The following is a 23,722-nucleotide window of genomic DNA, read 5'->3' as shown; positions in this document are numbered from 1 at the left end:
CTGATTTGACCTCCTACACACCTGATCAATTCTCTGGTTTGATAGCAATTGTAGAATGAACAATCTGCCAGGCTTTGATTTGGTGTTGTAGATTCCTATGACAACTACGCTGAATATCCCGGTTTTTTTCTGGTTTTCCATTTGTACAATAGTAGTGCTAATGGTAGAGGTGCCTTTGGTGTGTAGATGGGAGTTTGACTCACCAAGACAATCTGGTCATTCTTATCAATGTTGTCACATAATTGAAGATGAGGTCAGGCAGGTTTACATTGGATCCCTGGTATCACTGAATCCACCAACTGCATTTCAGGATTTAGTCAGATCTATGACAAAGCCACTGATCCAGCCTTGATGATGCATACTGAAGTCAATGCTAATGCAGCTTTCAGAGATTCTTCCAATTGTTGATGGAGAACTGATTCACCTACTGGAAGAGATGGTAACTAGCAGGAGGTTTTACTGCTAGTGTTTGAATGGATGTACTTTGATGATGAAGTCTGGAGTCATTGGGCCAGATCTTGCTGAATCAGTCCAGTCCTTCATCGATCAGTAACCACTAATAATCAATAACAACCTTGGTGGCCTATGCCTGATTGGTTCAAGAGCCTCTATCAGCAGAGGAGGAAAAAGCCCAGAACCCATGCAACTTGAAAACTATGACAGAAAGGAAAGATCCATATCCAGCTAATTTTGAAGTGCTTAGATATCTTTGATATTCAGAAATTTCTTAAATATTTCAACAGAAGTAAATAATTTAAAAAGCTAAAAAATCTTATTTATTACACAAGAAAGATGAACACTTAAATAACTAACATGAACGTAAATGGAAATAAAATCTCCATGAGGTGATTACCTAGTGCAACACTTCACTGAATCTCCAAAGATCTGTGTTCAACCATTGGATTTTATGAGATATCCACCAGTAGAGCAAACTGAATAACCAGAGCTCTGAATCTGTCAGTAAATCCAAATGTCAAATTTATTGTTATTTAAACAGCTAAACGTCCACATTCTGTATAGAGCAGGAATTATCAGTAAGAGAAAATTTGCCCGAGTGCTGTGCACTCTCGTGGATATACATTTATAATTTCCATTTCTGTTGGATCTATCTTGTAATATAAAATATACCAGGAGATCATGATGGCATAATGCAGGACTTTAGTGGATGATACCAAAGTTACAATTCTCTGAGTAGGACAGACTTGCTGATACTTGACCAGTGTGATACACTTTCATCCAAATTTGACACATGCCCAGGTTCTGTGAAACGAATTCTTGAGCCACTGAATTAGGTGTCCATTTCCTTTGTGGTTTGATTCAGCTAAGTAGGTTGTTAAACTGTATCTGGAATCATCAACTGGTTGAATAGGGTGAGGATGTCCAATTTTCTTCCGTAAATGAAGGTAATTGTGAATGAGAGAAGGAACTGAGTTTTTATAACGTGGTAAACCATGTATGGGTGTCTGGACCTGCCCCGCTGCTGACTGCTCCTGTGCCTTCTCCCACACACCCCTGGATAAAGGCGATTGTTCCAATGCTCCTCCCACAGTCCAGAGCAATCATCCAGCATGGATGTGGTCCATTTTACTGCTAGTAAAATTGATGCACTATCAATAACTCCAAAGGACTGGAAGTAGAGTAAATACTGAAAGGCTTTTATTAGAAATAAAATGGACTATGTCCATGCTGGATGACTGCTCTGGACTGAGGGAGGAGCAGTGACACAATCGCCTTTATCCAGAGGTCTGTGGGAGGAGCCACAGGAGCAGTCAGCAGGGGGCATGTCCAGACAGATATACATGGTTTACCACATATAATAATCTGCTTGATTCATGGATATTATCATTTATAATTTCAGATTATTTAATCAACTGAATTTGACTTTTCTGCTGCTTGGTGGGATTTGATATTTTTGTCTTTGAAACATTCATCCAATTCCCAAAATCAGTTTTAAAACTAGATTCAAACATAGCAAAGATACACTCAATTCAGTCATGGAATCATAATATTACAATATCCTTACATTATAGAAAAAAATAAATATAGATAAACTGAATAGCTATTTTCCATTTTTACTCATTGTTGTGGTGAGGACATTGTTAACATTGGCTAATTATGACCAGGAACAGGGCAGCCTTGTGTCTCTGTCAATGACAATAGACAATAGGTGCAGAAGTAGACCATTCGGCCCCTCGAGTCTGCACTGCCATTCTGAGATCATGGCTGATCATTCACTATCAATACCCAGTCCCTGCCTTGTCCCCATATCCCTTGATTCCTCTATCCATCAGATATCTATCTAGCTCCTTCTTGAAAGCATCCAGAGAATTGGCCTCCACCGTCTTCTAAGGCAGTGCATTCCACACCTCCACAACTCTCTGGGAGAAGAAGCTCTTCCTCAACTCTGTTTTAAATAACTGACCTCTTATACTCAATCCATGCCCTCTGGTACTGGACTCTCCCAACATCTGGAACATATTTTCTGCCTCAATCCTATCAAATCCTTTAATTATCTTAAACGTTTCAATCAGATCCCCTCTCAATCTCCTCAATTCTAGTGTGTACAAGCCCAATCTCTCCAATCTCTCTGCGTAAGACAGCCCTGCCATCCCAAGAATCAACCTAGTGAATCTACGCTGCACTTCCTCAATTGCCAGAATGTCCTTCCTTAAACCTGGAGACCAAAACTGTACACATTATTCCAGGTGTGGTCTCACCAGGGCCCTGTACAAATGCAAAAGGACATCCTTGCTCTTGTACTCAATTCCCCTTGTAATAAAGGCCAACATTCCATTTGCCTTCTTCACTGCCTGTTGCACTTGCTCATTCACCTTCATTGACTGATGAACTAGTACTCCTAGGTCTCTTTGCATTTCTCCCTTACCTAACTCTACACCATTCAGACAATACTCTGCCCTCTTGTTCCTGCTTCCAAAGTGGATAACTTCACATTTATTCACATTGAATGACATCTGCCAAGTATCTGCCCACTCACCCAGCCTATCCAAGTCTCCCTGTATTCTCCTAACGTCCTCTTCACATGTCACACTGCCACCCAGTTTAGTATCGTCAGCAAACTTGCTGATATAGTTTTCAATGCCCTCATCTAAATCATTGACATAAATCGTAAAGAGCTGTGGTCCCAATACAGAGCCCTGTGGTACCCCACTAGTCACCTCCAGCCAGTCCGAGAAACACCCATTCACTGCTACCCTTTGCTTTCTATCTGCCAACCAGCTTTCTATCCATGTTGAAATCCTGCCCCCAATGCCATGAGCTCTGATTTTACTCACCAATCTCTTATGTGGCACCTTATCGAATGCCTTCTGAAAATCTAGGTACACAACATCCACTGGCTTACCCTCGTCTAACATCCTTGTTACACCCTCAAAAAACTCCAACAGATTAGTCAAGCATGATTTGCTCTTGGTAAATCCATGCTGGCTCGGCCTAATCCTATTACTGCCATCAAGATGTGCCACTATTTCGTCCTTAATAATGGTCTCAAGCATTTTCCCCACGACTGACATTAGGCTAACAGGGCGATAGTTCTCCGTTTTCTCCTTCCCTCCCTTCTTGAAAAGTGGGATAACATTAGCCACTCTCCAATCTTCAGGAACTGATCCTGAATCTAAGGAACATTGGAAAATGATCACCAATGCATCCGCAATTTCCTGAGCCACCTCTTTTAGAACCCTTGGATGCAGACCATCTGGACCCGGGGATTTATTAGCCTTCAGTCCTACCAGTCTACTCATCACAGTTTCTTTCCTAATGTCAATCTGTCTCAATTCCTCTGATATATTATCAATATATATCTGATATCCAATCAAGAAGCACAGAAAAATAGTATTTGAGAGAAGTAGAGAATCCGATGGGACCAATATTCTTGTAGGCAGGTTTACTAGAACTGTTGGGAGGGGTTAAACTAATATGACAGGGGGATGGGAATCAGTATGATAGAGTGACGATGAGCCAACATGTTTACAAGTAGATGATGGGTGTAACATGAATGTAAGGAAGGACAAGCCAATGATTAGGCACAAATGCAGAGAGAGCAATAAGTTACCACAGAGGCCAAGATCAAAAGCACAAAAAGAATGCAGACTGAAGGAGCTGTATTTAAGTGCATATAGCATTCGGAATAAGGTGGATGAACTCGTGGCGCAATTAGAGATTGGTTGGTATGATGTTGTGGGTATCTCTGAGTTGTGGTTGAAAGAAAGTCACAGTTGGGAGCTTAACATAAAAGATATACTTTGTATCGAAAGGAGAGGCAGGAAGGCATAAACAGTGGTGTGGCTCTGTCGGTAAGAGATGAAGTTACATCTATAGAAAAAGTTGACATAGGGTCAGAAAATGTAGAATCTTTATGGGTGGAGTTAAGAAACTTCAAGGGTAAAAATGGGAATCATAAGTAGGTCTCCAAATAGTAGACAAGATGTGGGGTTGAGATTGCGAAGGGAGCTGGCAAAGGCATGTAATAAGGGTAATGATACAATTGTAATGGGGGACTTTGATATGCAAGGAGATTGGGAAAATCAGTTTGGTGTCAGATCACAAAAGATGGAATTTATTGGAATGCTTATGAGGTGGCTTTTTAGAGCATCTTGTGCTTGAGGTGACTCAGGTAAAAGCTATCTTAGATTGGTTAGAAACATAGAAACATAGAAAACCTACTGCACCGTGCAGGCCCTTTGTCCCACAATGCTGTGCCAAACATGTCCTTACCTTAGTAATTAAGTCTTTCTAAGCTCCATGTACCTATCCAGGAGTCTCTTAATAGACCCTATTGTATCCACCTCCACTACTGACACTGGCATCCCATTCCACACACTCACCACTCTCCTTTCAAAAAAGGTTCATGACCTTTCAAGAATCACTTGATTCTGCAATGATCCAGGAGGACTGGAAGATTGTAATTGTCTTTCACCACTTTATCAAGTGAATTCATCACTTGGAGACTAATGATAAAATAAGTCAAAGTCAGCATGGTTTCTGTGAAGGGAAATGTTGCCTGACAAATCTGCTAGAGTGCATTGAGGAAGTAACAAGACAAAACAGGACAAAAAATAGTCAGTAGATGTCATTTACTTAGATTTTCAAAAGACATTTGATAAGGTGCCACACATGAGGCTGTTTAACAAGATGAAATCCTATGGTGTTACAGGAAAACTACAAAGATAGATGAAGCGGCAGGTAGAGCTGCACTTGCAGCAGGATTTAGACAAATTGGAAGAATGAGCAAAAAATGGTAGATGGAATACTGCGTTGAGAAATGTTTGAAAATGAATTTTAGTAAAGGGAACAATGGTGCAGGCTATTATTTAAATGGAGAGAAGTTTCAAAATCAGAGATGCAAGGAGACTTAGGAGGGCTTATGCAACTCTCCCAGAAGATTAATTTACAGATTGGATCTGTGGTAAAGAAGGAAAATGCAATGTTGGCATTTATTTTAAGGGGAATAGAATATAAAAACACAGAGATAATGCTGAGCCTTTATAAGACCCAAATCAAGCTGCACTTGAAGAATTGTCAACAGCTTTGGGCCCCATATCTCATAAAGTATGTGCTGTCATCAAAGAGAGTTCAGAGGAGGTTCATGAGGATGATTCTGGGAAAGAAGGGGTTAACATATGAGGACTGTTTGCAGCTTTGGGCCTGTACTTGCTGGAACTTAGAAGAATATGTAAGGATCTTATCAAAACCTACTGAATATTGAAAAGACAAGATAGGGCGGATGCAGATAAGATGTATCCTTTGGTGGGGATATCCAGAACTAGAGGGCATAGCCTCAATATTGAGGGGTGACCTTTTAGAACAGAGTTAAGGAATTTTTTTTTTAGCCAGAGAGTAGTGAATCTGTGGAATGCTCTGTCACAGTGGGGGCCATGTCTGTGGGTATACTTAAGGTGGAGTTGATTGTTTCCTGATTGGTCAGGGCATAAAAGGATATGGTGAGGAGGCAGATGGATAGAGTTGAGTGAGATCTGGTATCAGCCATAATGGAATGGAAGAGCAAAATCAATGGACTGAATGGTCTAATTCTGTTTCTAATTCTGTTTCTATGTCTTATGGTTTTATTGTCTAATATGGGGAAGTGAGTTTAAAACTCAAAAATATTCAGGATCATCATTGATGTAAATGAAAAAAAAATTATGAAGAACAGTTAACTCCTGAGGAGAGAGGATGGGTGGAATTAATATTCTATCTTCTTAACCATAAGGTTGTTGAAATCTAATATTAATTACATTTTCCTCATTCTGCTGATAGGTGTTTCGAACACATCATCTGCAGTATTTTGTATTTTTTGCATCATTTTTTACTATAGTACTTTGCAGTTTAAAATGATACATGGAAGTTCAGGATGTATAAACAATATAAGATTATTTTTAATCTGGTGTACATGACAGACAGATCAGGGTAAGAATCAATTATTTGTCCTGAATGAAGAACCCAAAGAGAATGGCAAATGCAATTCAGACACGAGGGTGACAGCCAATGAATAGCTTATAACTTCATATCATTATAAATATGCCTATCACATGCACAGAGCCAGAAAGGAGGCCGGAAGTGCATTAATTACTGGGATTTTTTTATTACAGTGTATTTATTATAAGTGACAATCCTCCAGACATTCCATTATTTTGCATTCAGTACCTGTTGACTATTTCACAAAAATGCAGTTGTTCTGAATGTCAGTATATTTTAATCAATTAATTATTAGCTTAATTTTTTTTATCTAAAAACATCACTTTAAAGGACATGATTATATTGAGAGGAGAAATATATTTCCATTATGAAGCTCTGATCTTATTGCTGTGGCATTTCATTTCAGTAAAATTTTCTAATTATGACTTGAATTAATTATGTTTTCTCTTATAACAGAACTACAGCAATGTAGCTTCAGAGAAGAAAGCACAAACTGGGAATTTGGGCTTGATTCAATAATCAAGCTAGATAAATGTTAGGTGCAAACAGAAATATAATAAACCCCATTGATGCTACCTTCATTCACATCTCCTCTAGTTTCCAGACATCCATGCTGAACCCATCTACCTGCTGCTTTAACAGGGATAGAGTTTTTTTGCTCTCACCTGCCATGAGCCTCCCCCTTCAGCACACCATCCTCCACAAGTTCCATCACATTCAAAGGGATCCTACCACCAAATATACCTTTACCTCTCCTCACCCCCACTCTCCACTTTCGGTAGGGAACTCTCCCTCTGTGACTTTCTTATCCATTCGTCATTCCCCACTATGTTGCTTCCTGGTACATACCTCTGCAAGTGACCAAAATTGTGCATCTGCTTACTTACCTCTTCCCTTACATCCATTCAGGGTCCCAAACTATGTTTTCAGGTGAGGTAACACTTCACCTATCCCCATTCCTATCCCGGCATGTCAGTCCTTTGCCTTCTCTTTTGCCATGACGAGGCCACTCTTGGGGTAGAGGAGCTAACCCTCATATTCCATCTGGGTAACTTCTAAACTAATAGCATGGACATCACTTTCTCCTTCTGGTAAAATTTTCACTCCCCCTTCTCTCTTCTTTTCCTCACCTGCCCATCACCTTCTCCTTGTGCCTCTCTTTTCCCCTTTCTCCCATGGTCCCCCTTCCTTTCCAGTCCTGATAAATGGTCTCAGTCCGAAAAGTCGACTATTTATTCATTTACATAGATGCTGCCTGACGTGCTCCTTTCCTCCAGCATCTTGTGTGTGTTGTAATATAATAAAATACACTGTCTGAAGTTCTAAAACTTATAGCTTATTTGTTGAAAGTGAACCTATTGCTTTGACACATTGCAATTCCATAGACTAGGATGTATTAAAGCATTGGCAAACATATTCATTTTCTGATGTGTAAAACTGAAAGCAGGGATGCAGGTTGATGCTTTCTGACCTGCTGTGTTCATTCAGCTTTCTGTGCATTGCTCCATATTTCAGCCTCTGCAGTCCATAAGACCATAAGACACAGTAGCAGAATTAGGCTATTCAGCCATCGAGTCTGCTCCACCATTCCATCATGGCTGATCCCAGATCCCACTCAACCTCATGCATCTGCCTTCTCACCATATCTTTTGATTCCCTGACCGTTTAAGAAATGATCATCTTCAGTATACCCACAGACTTGGCCTCCACTGCATTCTGCGGCAGAGTATTCCACAGATTCACTACCCTCTAGCTAAAGATGTTTTTTCTTACCTCTATTCTAAAAGGTTGCCCCTCCCCCCCCCCCCCCCCCAGTTTTGAAGCTGTGCTCTCTAGTTCTGGATATCCCCACCATAGGAAACATCCTCTTCACATCCACTCCATCCAGTCATTTCAATATTTGGTAGGTTTACCACTCCCTCACCCTTAACCTGTTTCATGGCTTTCAATCTTACACATTGAAAAATGAATTTGTCTTCTTTACATATTTTATAGCATTACTAATCTACATTCATGTGTTTATATTCTTTGAATATGAACCCCTAAATTCTTCTATTTCTCTCTCATACTTTCCAGAGTATTTGTACTCTGCCACCAAAACACATCCTATTCATTGTGGAACTTACTTAAAGCTGAATTCCAAACAATGCTTTTCCATTTTCAGATCCCTTTTTTTTCTACCTTCATATGTTTGCTGCGCTTTGACTTTGTCAATGCTAAAATACATCCTAGTCATTGGATTTACAATGTGTCAAGGCAATTTCAACAAATACACATCCCAATTCCAGTGAGTACAGGCTCAAAGCTGCCAAATAGTCCTCATATGTTATCCCCTTAATTCCTGGAATCATCCTCGTGCACCTCCTCTGGACAGTGTCCAATGACCACACATTCTTTCTGAGATACGGGGCCCAAAACTGTTGATAATACTCCAGTCTCTTGTGTCTTCATGGAAATAGATGACTTGGTTAGAGAACTTGATCAGAGAAGTTAAATTTAGGATAATTTTATAGTTTTACTGGATTTAAAAGGCTGTTATCAGAGGTGAGAGGTTTTAACCATTAGGAAAATGGTTAAATGGACTGAGGTTCTTTCTATTGGAAAGAAAGGACAGGTGAGGTTTTTCAAATTATGTATTGGTTTAACACATGAGACATAGCTTTTTTATTTATGGGTAGTCAGAAACTTCAATAAAAAGTTAGTCAAAGACAAATCCAGTAACATGTTAACAAAAACAGGAGACAGGAGATACTGGAATCTAGAGCAACAATCTGTGAAGAAATGCAGCAGATTGAACATCATCTGTGGGGTGAAGGAATTATCATCATTTTGGGTCAAAACCTTCTACCATTGAGGACATTTTCAAGAGATTGTGCCTCAAGACGCCAACATCAATAAGCCTGGGCTGGAACATGCTTCTTGACCTATACTCAACAATTCAGGAAAGGCTTCTTCATCTCCACCATCAGATTTACAAATGGTCCATGAACCCATGTGTTACAGTAAAATTCTATTAATTTGACATGCTCATGGCTTTGGTGGAGCCAGACTGCCAGACCTACTGAGTTTTTTCAACATTGTGTATATGAGATCCTCCAGATAAATACGAGTTATTGGAATGCTGCTACAAGAGCAATTCCCTTGCTGTCTTTATGGCGGATAAAGTAGAAAAGAATAGAAGAATATGCAGATCAGATTATTTTGAGAAGCATAGAATGGAATATCCACAGTGACTTATTGACCTAAATAGCTATTCCTGTATAATATCTGAAGTGAGTAACAGTGAAGTGTAAAAAGCTGAATTAATCATAATTTAAAAGTCATGAGAATTACTTTGGGCATGAAGAGTACCACAAAATCAATTTAGGAAGGATACAAGATTAAAAAAAATAAACCTAATAGAGTTCAATTATATTAGTTATTAATATAAAATGATTTGAAAATAATCAATAATCATAAGATATCAAATATCAAAAAGAGAAGGAAAGAATTCAACTAACATAACAGCTAATTAAACAACTTGCTATAAAGAATTCCTTAAATCATAATTACACAACTTGCTATAAAGAATTCCTTAAATCATAATTACATATATTTTAGACAGGGATATCATTTCATTATCAGTAATATTCAGTTAAAATCCTTAAGTAAAGCTATCTAATTTGTTGTCTTCACTTACCTCTGATTTAAACATAAAAAACTAGCAATTCAGAGTTTTATGAGTATAGTGCATCAAATACCAAGATATATTTTAATCCTTCACTAATGCTAACTTTCTATGCACATAAGCTACAAGGGAGAAACTTGACCTGGACAAATAATATGAAAACTGAGAACAATCAGTTTCTTTTAGAGGAGGCCATGCCAAGTCACAGGCAGTTGAACATGAATTAAGAGATTTACTAGAGCCAGATAAATTCTGGTCAGTTATAGATTTTTGTTTTGATATTTGCTAGCAATGAGCTTCCATTACTATTCTCTTGGTGAACAAAACTGATGTCATCTCAATCTTGAATGGCTGACTAATTTTTTCTTGATCTGTGACTACTCAACACACCAATAAGGAGGAATGTTGAGCAGTCAACATGAACTGAAAAGGCGTAAGAAAAGGAGTGAAAAAGTTTAAGACAATGATCATTTTTAACAAGGGAGTATCAAACTTTCTACCTTTTATATTCTGTGCCAATACCATTAACGAGTCCCCAGCATCAATATCTTGGGAATTGTCACTGTGATTAGAACTTCAACTAGACTACCTCCATGTTAAATCAAGCAACATGAGGAACTGCAGGGCTTCACTTCCAGATGAGCACAATGTCTCCTATGCTTGTTTTGACCGTCAGAACATGGAGGAACCATCGCACATTTCATATTGACCCTTTGACTGCAGTATCTCAGGCTGGCGTGCTGGTACCTTCGGGAGGGTTAATCCAAGGAAAGTAACCAGACCAGATGGGGTACCTGGCTACATATGAAAGAAATGTGCTGGCCAACTGGCTGCTCTGTTCACTGATGCCTTTAACGTCTCTTTTTGGTTGTGTGTGGTGCCACCTGCTTCAAGCAGGCTTCAAATATATTGGTGCTTAACAACAGTGCGGTGATCTGCCTCAGTGACCATCACCCAGATGCAATTACATCCACAGTGATGATGTGTTTTGAGCGGCTGGTAATGAAACACACCAGCTCCTGCTTGAGAGGTGACTTGTATCTGCTCCAATTTGCTTACCGGAGCAATAGGTCCACAGCAGATGCCATCTCATTGGCTCTTCATTCAACCCTGGTACATCTGGATAGCAAAGGTGCATACATCAGAATGCTCTTTATCAATTACAGTGCAGCATTTAATACCATAATCCCTTCAAAACTGATCAATCAGCTGCAAGACCTTGGCCTGAATACATCCTTGTGCAACTGGATCCTGGATTTCCTTGCTTGCAGACCCCACTCAGTTCAAATTGGCAAAAGCATCTCTTTCACAATTTCCATCAGCACAGGTGTACCACAGCTCTCTGCTCTACTCATTTTACACCCATGACCGTGCCACTAAGCACAGCTCTAATACCATATTCAAATTTGACACCACTGTTGTGGGCTATATTAAAAGTGGTGATGAATCAGCATACAGGAGGGAGACTGAAAATTAAGCTGGGTGGTGTCATAACAACAACTTCCCACTCCAAGGAACTGATTGTAAACTTCAGAGGAAGGAAACCGGAGGTCTGTTCATGAGCCAGTTCTCACGGGAGGATCAGAGTTGAAGAAGGTTAGCAACTTTAAATTCCTGAGTGTTACTATAGGTGTTACAGAAGCCTTAAGGCACACACTCAGCAATTCAAGAACAGCTTCTTCCCCTCTGCCATATGATTCCTAAGTGACATTGAACCCATGAACACTACCACACTACTTACTTTAATTTAATTATTTAATCTAAATATACATACGTATTAGACTTCATTTTTTCTGTATTTATCATGTATTGCATTATACTGCTACTGCAAAAGTTAACAAATTTCACAACATATGTTGGTGATACAACGCACGGCAGCACCTCTACTGCCATAGTAGTCAGCAGAGATTCGGAATGACATAAAAAATTTTGACAAACTTCTATAGATGTGTTGTGGACAGCATATTGACTGGCTGCATCATAGCATGGCATGGAAACACAAATGCCTTTAAACAGAAAATCCTACAAAAGGTTGTGGATTTGGCTTAGCACATTACAGGTAAAGCCGTCCAAACCATTGAGCACATCTACATGAAAGAGTGTTGTTTGAAAACAGCATCTATCATCAGAGATCCTCACTAGGCAGGCCATGCTCTTTTGTTGCTGCTGCCATCAGGTAGAAGGTACAAGAGTGTCAGGACTCGTACCGCCAAGTTCAAGAACATTTACTACCACACAACCACCAGGCTCTTGAACAAAAGGGGATAACTACGCTCACTTCTCCATCCATTGAGATCTTCCCACAACCAATGATCTCACATTAAGGACTCTTTATTTTGTTATTTCATGTTCTCATTAAGCTATTGTTATTTATTAATATTTAAATTTGCACAGTTTGTTGTCTACTGCACTCTGGTTGATCTGTCATTGATCCTGTTAGAGCTAACGTTCTAAAGATTGCTGAGTATGCCTACAGGAAAATGAATCTCAGGGTTGTATGTGGTGACATATATGCACACTGATAATAGAATTTACTTTGAACTTTTGCATGTTTCCAGTTGTGACAAGACCAGATCGGATGCTTGGTGTTCAGCTGCAGGTGACTCATCTCCTGACATTATCTATAAGATACAAGTTGAGAATGTGACCACTTACGTGGCTGAAAACATCACAAATAACTCTTAATGTTCTCAATGTTACGTTGAACAAAATAATCTGCTTGACTGGCATGCCTCAGCCACTTTAAATATTGATTTCCTTCACCAACAGTGCACAGTAGCTGAATTACAGTTATTTGCCTGACTGCTCTGAGCATAGAGTGATAAGGTCATGGAGACGTATGGCACAGAAACTGGCCTGGAGCCCATGAGGACTGTGCCAACCATCAAACACTCATTTATAATAATCCCTCACTAATCTAATTCTATTCTTTCCACATACTCAGTAATTGCCCTAGATGTTACCGCTCACCCATATTAGAAGCAATTTACAGAGGCAAATTGTTCGACTGCTCTACTCACTTTATACTTACAATTCTGTAGCTAAGTACAGCTCCAATGTCATATTTAAGTTTAGTGTTGACACTACTGTTGTTGGCTGAATCAGAAGTTGTAAAAAATCGGCGTGTAGGAGAGGGATTGAATGGTGCCACAAGGACAATCTCTCACACAACATCAGCAGAATTAAAGAGCTGGTGATTGACTACAGGAGGAAGAAACCAGAGGTTCATGAGGCAAAGATCTCATTAGGAGTATATTTAATTTCCTTTGCATCAACTTACCAATCTATTACAGGTAAAGCTCTTCCTACCATTGAGAATATTTGCATGGAGAACTGCCAGAAAAAAGTAGCATTCATCTTTAAAGACTCCCCATCCATATCATGCCCTCTTCGTGCTACTACTATTTAGAGGTATGGAAACCATAGGTTCCACACCACCACATTTGTGAATGGGTGATTACTCTACAAACATCAGGCTCCTGAACTGGTGTGGATTATTTCATTTACCACTACTCTGAACTGATTTTGTGATCTACTGTGGTGGACATTCAATTTCCTGGGTACAAGAGGCTTATTGCTTACCTCAGCTTTCTTGTACAGCAGCTTGAAGGGTCAGAGTTGTTTCTGTCAAAGTTGAACTTCTAACAGATATTACCTGCTCAGCTTCTTCCTATAAACAAGACTCAGTCTTCAGTTCTTAACATAAATTCTAATGAATAATCAGCTTGAAGTCTAAAGCATAGCTTTGCAAACAGTGATACAGAGCAAAGACTGCTGGCCAACAGTGGGAGAGGGGGGCAGGCTGCTAAGGGATATGGTTTGCAAAGTGAAGTGACCATGATATTTCTTGTCTGCAGTAGCTAAACATAAGACATTGGGTTCATGTTAATTGGCCTATGTCAAAGCAGGTATCTAGTCTGTGTGTCATGGTAGTGTAGCGGATAAGGACAATGATATTACAGCATAGGATTTCAGAGCTTCAAGTTCAATTCCGATGTCATTCGTAAGGAGTCTGAATATCTTTCCCATGGAATATGTGGATTTCCTCTGGGTGCTGTGGTTTCCTCCCACAGTCCAAGGGCATACAGATTCATAGGTTAATTGGTCATTGTAAATTATCCTGTGATTAGGCGAGAATTAAATTGTGGGTTGCTGGGCAGCCAGCTCAAACCACCAGGAGGGCTGATCCTGCGCTGTATCTCAATAGATAAATAACCAAACAATAAATAAATAATTTTACAGCTAAGTTATTTGCTTCATTGCGATAGAGATGAGGGGAAGTTCCAGATCAGGCTTATTTTGTTACTGAGCATATCAATGATGGTCACAGGTATGATCAATCAAAAGTTGAGATTTATTAAATTTTTTGAAGAAGTTATTGAATTTTTTGAAGAAGTTACAAGGAATGTTGACGAGGTTAAGGCAGTGGATGTAGTCTATATGGACTTCAGCAAAGCCTTTGACAAAGTTCCACATGGAAGGTTAGTTAAGAAGGTTCAGTCATTAGGGATTAATGCTGGAGTAGTAAAATGGATTCAACAGTGGCTAGATGGGAGATGCCAGAGAGTACAGGTGGATAATTGTTTATCGGGATGGAGGCCGGTGACTAGCGGGGTGCCTCAGGGATCTGTTTTGGGCCCAATGTTGTTTGTAATATACATAAATGATCTGGATGATGGGCTGGTAAATTGGGTTAGTAAGTATGCCGATGATACTAAGGTAGGAGGTGTTGTGGATAATGAGGTGGGTTTTCAAAGCTTGCAGGGAGATTTATGCCAGTTAGAAGAATGGGCTGAACGTTGGCAGATGGAGTTTAATGCTGAGAAGTGTGAGGTTCTACATTTTGGCAGGAGTAATCCAAATAGAACATACAGGGTAAATGGTAGGACATTGAGGAATGCAGTGGAACAGAGAGATCTAGGAATAACAGTGCATAGTTCCCTGAAGGTGGAGACTCATGTAGATAGGGTGGTGAAGAAGGCTTTTGGAACGCTGGCCTTTATAAATCAAAGCATTGAGTACAGAAGTTGGGATGTAATGTTAAAATTGTACAAGGCATTGGTAAGGCCAAATTTGGAATATTGTGTACAGTTCTGGTCACTGAATTATAGGAAAGATATCAATAAATTAGAGAGAGTGCAGAGACGATTTACTAGGATGTTACCTGGGTTTCAGCACTTAAGTTACAGAGAAAGGTTGAATAAGTTAGGTCTCTATTCATTGGAGCGTAGAAGGTTGAGGGGGGATTTGATCGAGGTATTTAAAATTTTGAGAGGGATAGATAGAGTTGACGTGAATAGGCTGTTTCCATTGAGAGTAGGGGAGATTCAAACGAGAGGACATGATTTGAGAGTTAGTGGGCAGAAGTTTAAGGGAAACACGAGGGGATATTTCTTTACTCAGAGAGTCATAGCTGTGTGGAATGAGCTTCCTGTAGAAGTAGTAGAGGCCAGTTCAGTTGTGTCATTTAAGGTAAAATTGGATAGGTATATGGACAGGAAAGGAGTGGAGGGTTATGGGCTGAGAGCGGGTAGGTGGGACTAGGTGAGTTTAAGAGTTCGGCACGGACTAGGAGGGCCGAGATGGCCTGTTTCCGTGCTGTGATTGTTATATGGTTATATGTTATATGGTTATTTGTGCCCTCACAGCATCAATTGTGGTTGTCTGGGATCTTTTTCAACCATAGTCTTTATACTATCTACGTGAATTACTTTTTCACCACAAAGATGTCTGAGAAATAGCATATGCAAATAATGTTGACTAGTAGCAAACGAGTAAAAATGTTAGAAAGCATGGAGGATTATTGGGAATGACAAAGAGAATAACAGAAAGATGGGGTGGCAGAAAGAAGAACTAGAATTCATTCCTCACTGTTTGATTTCTGCGACAGACGACTCATTCATTTGCAACTCATTAGGATGTTCCTTTAGTTCATAAGAATTGTACTTTCCTTTTTAAATTTTTTTGTAGTTTATAAATCTTCTGCAATTTAGAAATCTCTGGCAAATAATAAATCTCTGAGTTTTAAATGTGTTAATAACTATTTGTCTATATTTAGACATGCATCATTAAAAATAAGATAAACTATGTTTAAACAATTTTGTAAGCTGGAAGTATCTCCTCCTTGGTGGGGAGGGGGTACTCACCACCCAAGCAGTGGATATTGGCATTTAGACTTCACTGCGGAGACTATACATAGAGTAAGTTAGTCCTTGTGGTACAGTATAACCTCTCTATAGTAAGGGTACCCATAGGTATCTACAATCAGATAGGGCTTAAAATCATCTTCTGAATTTAGGGCTTTGCAGAGAATGAATCCAATGCCATCACATTACAGACTTTCAAGATCTCTTTACAACTCATGTTCTTAGCATTATTTTTATTTGCACCATCTGTCTTCATTTGCATGTTTGTGTTTGTCAGTCTTTGTTAATGTATAGCTCTTAGTAAAATTCTATCATGGCGACCCACTTTCTGCACAGGCGAACCGGCTCACAAATAGCCAGCGCGCGGGGGGAGACTTTGGTAATGCACCTCTGATGTCATTTCTGCCCGGAGAGGACGGGCGCTAGGGATTCAATGCCAGCGCCGCGAAGTTTGAATAAACGACTCTCGAAATGACTTACCGACTGGGTGTCATTATTTCAGCGCTGTGTGTAGCACATCGTTACACTATTATATTTCTTCTTTTCCTGTAAATATCTGCAAGAAATAAATCTCATGGTAGTATATGGTAACATATATGTACTTCAATAATTAATTTACTTTGAGCTACTCAACATTCTAGGCATGGTCTTTATGCTTGTACTCACATCCTCTAGCAATAAAGGCCCACTTACCACTTTCCCACCTAACTGCTCACTGTGCACACTTGCCACTTTCCCACCTAACTGCTCACTGTGCCCACTTGCCACTTTCCCACCTAACTGCTCACTGTGCCCACTTGCCACTTTCCCACCTAACTGCTCACTGTACACACTTGCCACTTTCCCACCTAACTGCTCATTGTGCCCACTTGCCACTTTCCCACCCAACTGCTCACTGTGCCCACTTACCACTTTCCCACCTAACTGCTCACTGTGCCCACTTGCCACTTTCCCACCTAACTGCTCACTGTGCCCACTTACCACTTTCCCACCTAACTGCTCACTGTGCCCACTTACCACTTTCCCACCTAACTGCTCACTGTGCCCACTTGCCACTTTCCCACCTAACTGCTCACTGTGCCCACTTGCCACTTTCCCACCTAACTGCTCACTGTGCCCACTTACCACTTTCCCACCTAACTGCTCACTGTGCACACTTGCCACTTTCCCACCTAACTGCTCACTGTGCACACTTGCCACTTTCCCACCTAACTGCTCACTGTGCACACTTGCCACTTTCCCACCTAACTGCTCACTGTGCCCACTTGCCACTTTCCCACCTAACTGCTCACTGTACACACTTGCCACTTTCCCACCTAACTGCTCACTGTGCCCACTTACCACTTTCCCACCTAACTGCTCACTGTACACACTTGCCACTTTCCCACCTAACTGCTCATTGTGCCCACTTGCCACTTTCCCACCCAACTGCTCACTGTACACACTTACCACTTTCCCACCTATCTGCTCACTGTGCACACTTGCCACTTTCCCACCTAACTGCTCACTATGCCCACTTGCCACTTTCAGATATTCATATACAAGGACTCACAGGTCTCATAATTTAGCTTTTCTTAGTTAAAAATACTCCTCTTACCTACATATGAAAAATGATATTTTTTCCAAATAATACTCCAACTATCATGCCTTCACCCATTCACTTAGCCTGTCTATGTTCCCCAGAAGTCTCTTTGCATCATTCTCACTACTTACACTATTGCCCAATAATCCATATCTGTCTACACTGAATATATTACCCTTAGTCCCCTCATTTACTTCTTTGACATAGAACAAAAATAACTGGAATCCCACACCAAGTTTTGTGGCACTTAACTAACAGAGCCTCCCAACCTGCACATGACCTACTCTCTGCTGTCCGTCCACTAATTGTCATTCTATTTTAGTATAGTACCCCCAATACAATGTGCTCTAATTTTTTTTAATAAGCCTTTGAAGTAGTGGGCTCCACTATTTTTCTCCCAAAGGCTGCACTATATTCTGTATCAGCAATCTTAGAAAGAGAGACACATGTGATCAGTCTACAGGGATTGATCCTCCTATGCCACACTAGAAAAGTAATAGGAAGAGTTAACAGTAGAGGTGAAATCTTTGAATCAGGCCTTGAAATGCTAGATGCAGTGGTGCTAATAGTTAATTTTGCATTCAATGTTAAGATCAGTCAATACACCTTAAAATATTGAAGATGCATGTTAAATATATGGCATTAGTTGCTTTGTTGAAGACAACTTAGCAAAGCATTTGTTAAATTAATTTGGCACTTGATATTTTGAATATTCTACTAGATATCATCTTCAGAGATAATCTTACCTCATAATTATAACATTGCGATTGAGTAGAAATCACAGCAGTGACAAATCTTCTCATAACATGGGATAGAACATTGTTTTACTTATCCAAGAAAGTTTCAAGAAATCCAATTAAATTCAAGTACGCTGTTGGTAGACTTTTAGTAGAGCACTACAGTTTAATTAAGAATATCTTAATGGATTCCTATTCCTGATAATGCCGTGCAATAACTCATGGAAATGATGAAACAAATAAATACATCCATAGTTCATTATTTTTTATGCTTTTGAATGAAAATAAATGATTGCAATTTATTTAAAATTAAAATCTCCATTTAATTATCCACTTCTTGCTCTTTTTCTGGTCTATCTACTGCATTAATCATTCTGTAACAACGTCTTCATCAGGAACTTACTGTGGAATTATCATTGTTCCTATTTTAATTTAAGCTGATTTAAACCCTGTTTGATTTATTGAGTTGATTCAAAATCTCAGTGAATTACCAGCAAACTCTAATTGTGAGAGAATAGTTTTAACTAAAAGAAAACCAGAAATTTCAATTAGGCCTACAATGAAGCAGAGGAAACAAAGTACTTACAATGAAAATAAGGGATTAATCGTCTATACATTATAAATATTTCAACCAGACATGCTTTAACTTTAACACAACAGCAACATTTGAAAATAGAAGTTTTATAACTTGTACAATGATACAACCATAAACTTCACACATATAATGTTAAGGCATTATAAAAGAACCATATGTTGTATAGGTTAGTGTATTTATGGAATAGATCCCAAGAAAAGAACTTATTTAGAGTGTATTGATGACTAGAACGAGGATTAGATTGATATCTGGTGATAAATAGTACTGAGAAACTCAGTTATTAATATCACCATTAGATTCTATTTCAGGAGGGTGAAGGCAAAGTAAGTCAGCTTTGACAAAATTGCTCAATGGGCAGCACTGATTTGACAGTTCATTTTGATACCCCGTCTGTTTTTAATTTCTTTTGAGAATTCTTAAGCAGATAAAACATGATAATGTAAATAAGTTGGCCGTTGGTGTAGTGGCTTCAACAATGGATTTTGAGGCATATGGTTCCAGGTTTAAATGATCCTGAGTTTGAATCTGTGCTGGGTTGAGCTTTGAGCTAGCAAATTGGCTTATGAATGCTCAGAAAATGGCAAAAATGCCACCCAATGTGCCACAAGGCATGAAAAGGAACCAAACAATATAAATCAGGAAATATATTAGAATATATTTCTAATAGGGGTAGGCCATTTAGAACAGAGATGCGGAAAACTTTTTCACCCAGAGAGTGGTGGATATGTGGAATGCTCTGCCCCAGAAGGCAGTGGAGGCCAAGTCCCTGGATGCATTCAAGAGAGAGTTAGATAGAGCTCTTGTAGATAACGGAGGTCAAGGGATATTGGGAGAGGGCAGGAACAGGGTACTGATTGTGTATGATCAGCCATGATCACAGTGAATGGTGTTGCTGGCTAGCAGGGCCGAATGGTCTACTCCTGCACCTACTGTCTATTGTCTATAATAATCATAGAATAATAAGGAAGTATTAATGACTTTTTTCTCTTTTTCCAGGCATAAATTTGGGCTCAAGACAGATTAGAGTTAGTCTTGTATGGAAATAATAATTTTGTTTTGGTCAGAGTAGGTTTGCTCCCAAACTGGTTTGGAGTGACTTACCTCAGCTGCCCAAAATAAAGTTGTCACTGAGTGTATTTTATGCTTTTCTGCTACTATAGCCTATCCACTTCAAGATTTGATGTTTTGTGCAGAGATGCACACCCTGTACACCATTGTTGTAATGTGTGGTTACTTGAGTTATTGTCTCCTTCCAGTCAATTTGAAACAGTCTGCTCAGTCTGACCTCTTTCACAAACAAGGCATTTTTACCCAAAGAACTGTTGCTCACTGGATACTTTTTCATTTTTCGTACCATTCTCTATGAACCCTAGATACTATTGTGTCTATAAATGCCAAGAGGTCATCAGTTTCTGAGAAATTTCCAAAGTTTCTGAAATCACCTTGTCTGGCACCAACAATTATTCCACAGTCAAGGTTACATAGACATTTCTTCTACATTCTGATGTGTGCTCTGAACAACAAATGAACCACGTGAACATATCTGCATGCTTTGATGCTTGCAGATTAGATACTGGCATTAACAAGTAGGCATATGGGTGTACCTAATAATATTGGGTGTAAGAAACTGTGCTTTCCTGATGAAAGCATCAGCATTGAGGTTCAATTCAAAGCACTCACCTTCCACTTTTCTTCCTTCTCTTGCTTTAATAAATATTTGACCTGCCCACATGAGTTTCATTTGTAATTGATTCTGGCACCTTCATAGGAACAACATTCATTACCCATCACTGTGAATACAGAAAATGTATGAAGGACTCAGCTGATCAGATAGCAATAGTGCAGTGAAAATCAAAATTTACATTTTATTTCCATCGTTAGCTACTCTTGAGAAGATGGTTGCAAATGATTAAGAAGTTAGTCTGCATGGTGATGGCAGTCTCTTGAATTGAGAGTTTGAGACCTAAAGAAATATAACAAACAAGCAGGCTCTTTGACCTTTCAAGTCCATGCCAAACATCAAACATTTGTGTTTACTTTAATCGAACCCCACCCATTTATTGTCACAGTTTTAATAACTACCACCCGCCACTATCACTTAACTGCACGATTAGGGGCAACTTATACTAGCCTGTTCACCTACCAAACCACACTTGTGGGGATGTGGAAGGAAAATAGATCACAGTCACAGTCACATCCATGCAGTCACAGGAAGAACATGCAAACTCTACACATTCAGTACTGGAGATTGGGTTTGAACCTATGTTACCTCAGCTCCACCAGCAATGCTAGGATTTTAACACAGTGAAAATGAAGGCATGGAATTTTATATCCAATGTAACATAATCTTTGAGCTGAAAGAAAATGTGTGCACAAGACCTGCAGGTACGGAAACCTCCAGCATACAACAAAGTACTGAAGTAACCCATGAGATCAGGCAGCATTTGCAGAGGCCAAGAGATAGTCACTATTTCAAATCAGGACCCTCATTCAGGATTGAGAGTGGAAAGGGGAGATAGCCATTATAAAGAGGTGAGGGGATGTGTGAGGCAGGAGCTGGCAAGCAATAGCTTGATCCAGATCAGGAGGGGTTGATGGAAAGGTGGAGCCAAATGGGAGAGGGAAGAGCGGAAATAATGCCAGAGGCTGGGAGATGATCATAGTCAGTCTGACAAAATGCTATTTGCAAACTTGATCACACTCCTCTGCACAGAATATGAATGTCTATTTAAAACATACTTATCCTTAATTTAAAAAATTCTATGGTTGCATTACCCTTTTATATGTTGCTGCTGCACACCAGTTCATCGTATCCATGTATCATTTGTCACAGTAGGTTTGCAATCTAAACATGACCTTACTCACCTGTCGCAGTAAACCAATAATTGTTATGGTGCAATCTATCACTTGAATGATTTTAAACACATATTATATATTTCAATGACATTAAATGATACTGAGATTTTCCTATCACTTTGCAAATCTTGTTTCAGATGCAAGTAAATGTACCTTGTTAATTCTTATCTCCCAAAAAGCCATTCTTTCCAGTACTTTATAAAGTCCATTTTAAAAGCAAAGCTAATATTTGGCAAAAAAACAGAACATTTACACATATTTAAGTTAAAAAGGAATTTAATATGAATACTTCCACTTTTCAAATACTGACATGACCTATTGTTGCTCTTTAAACTCTCTTCTTCAATAAGCCAATAAGTAAGTAATAAAATCTTCAATAAAAATGGCCATCAAATCAATGAAGCTCATTTTAAATGTACTCCAAAGAGTCTACTATCATTTCCAGTGCAGCTGTAAATCACCTTGTGCTAATTCTGTTCAATATGGTAACTGACTGTCTTGCAGTGAGTAATTCACCTCCAAATCTCTAAGCTTTCCATTGCCTATGAGGAACAATACAAGGATACAGTAGTCTCTGCCGTCATGGATGAGTGTGTCTCCAACAACCCTTAAAAACCTAAGTACTATCAAGGGACAAAGCAATTTACTGAAAAGGTGCACAATCCTACCACTGTAAACATTCATTTCCTTCACCATTGTCAGAAAGTGCCTGTAGTGTGCAACATTCATAAGGTGCACTACAGGAACTCACAAGGACATAAAACTTAGAAATTTACAGCATATTACAGACACTTTGGCCCACATTGTTGTGCTGACCATGTAACCAACTCCAGAAACTGTCTAGAATTCCCTACTGCATAGCCCTCTATTTTTCTAAGCTCCATGTACCTAAGAGGCTTTCAAAAACCCTATTGTATCCACTTCCACCATCACTGCTGGCAATCTATTCCATGCACCCACCACTGTCTGTGTGAAAAACTTACCCCTGACATACCCTCGGTACCTATTCCCAAGCACCGTCTTAGCCATTTCAGCCCTGGGAGAAAGCCTCTGGCTATCCACACGATCAATGCCTCTCACCATCTTATATATCTCTCTCAGGTCACCTCTCATCTTCTGTCATTCCAAGGAGAAAAGGCCAAGTATGCTCACCTATTCTCATAAGGCACACCTCCAATCCAGGCAACATCCTTGGAAATCTCCTCTGCACTCCCTAAATCTCCTCTGCACTCTCTGAAGAATTCAGGAGCTGGACACGCAGCCCTTGAGGGTTCTCTTCTGGTGGATTCAAGAACTAAATAATTGAAAGAAAGTAGGTGTTTTTTAACCTGTTGCTGTGGGACCTCTTACCCAATGGTAACTGTGAAAATAAGGCGTGGCACCGATAATGGGGAACTTTGATGACAGATGTTGCCTTTTTGCACAATGCCTTACAGGGATACTAACAATGTTGGGGAGGGATGTGCTACTTGTAGGAGCTTCCTGTGTGAAAATTTGATGCAATATTTTATATATCATGCTAGTACTTGGGCCTCAAGCATATTTAATTGACACTGTGAAGTTGTCCCAAAGGAGAGGTATTCATTCCAGAATTTCAAGATAGTTGGATTCAATTTCTCTGTCCAAGCAAGAGGGCTAATTCAAATACCATTTAAACAACAATGGTGAAATTCTGAATACAAAGATTAATTTGGAACTATTATTTCA

Source organism: Hypanus sabinus, chromosome 1 (assembly GCF_030144855.1).
Source record: "Hypanus sabinus isolate sHypSab1 chromosome 1, sHypSab1.hap1, whole genome shotgun sequence".
Classification (NCBI taxonomy): Eukaryota; Metazoa; Chordata; class Chondrichthyes; order Myliobatiformes; family Dasyatidae; genus Hypanus; species Hypanus sabinus.
The sequence above is the reverse complement of the archived record's forward strand: the minus strand, read 5'-3'. Positions refer to the sequence as shown.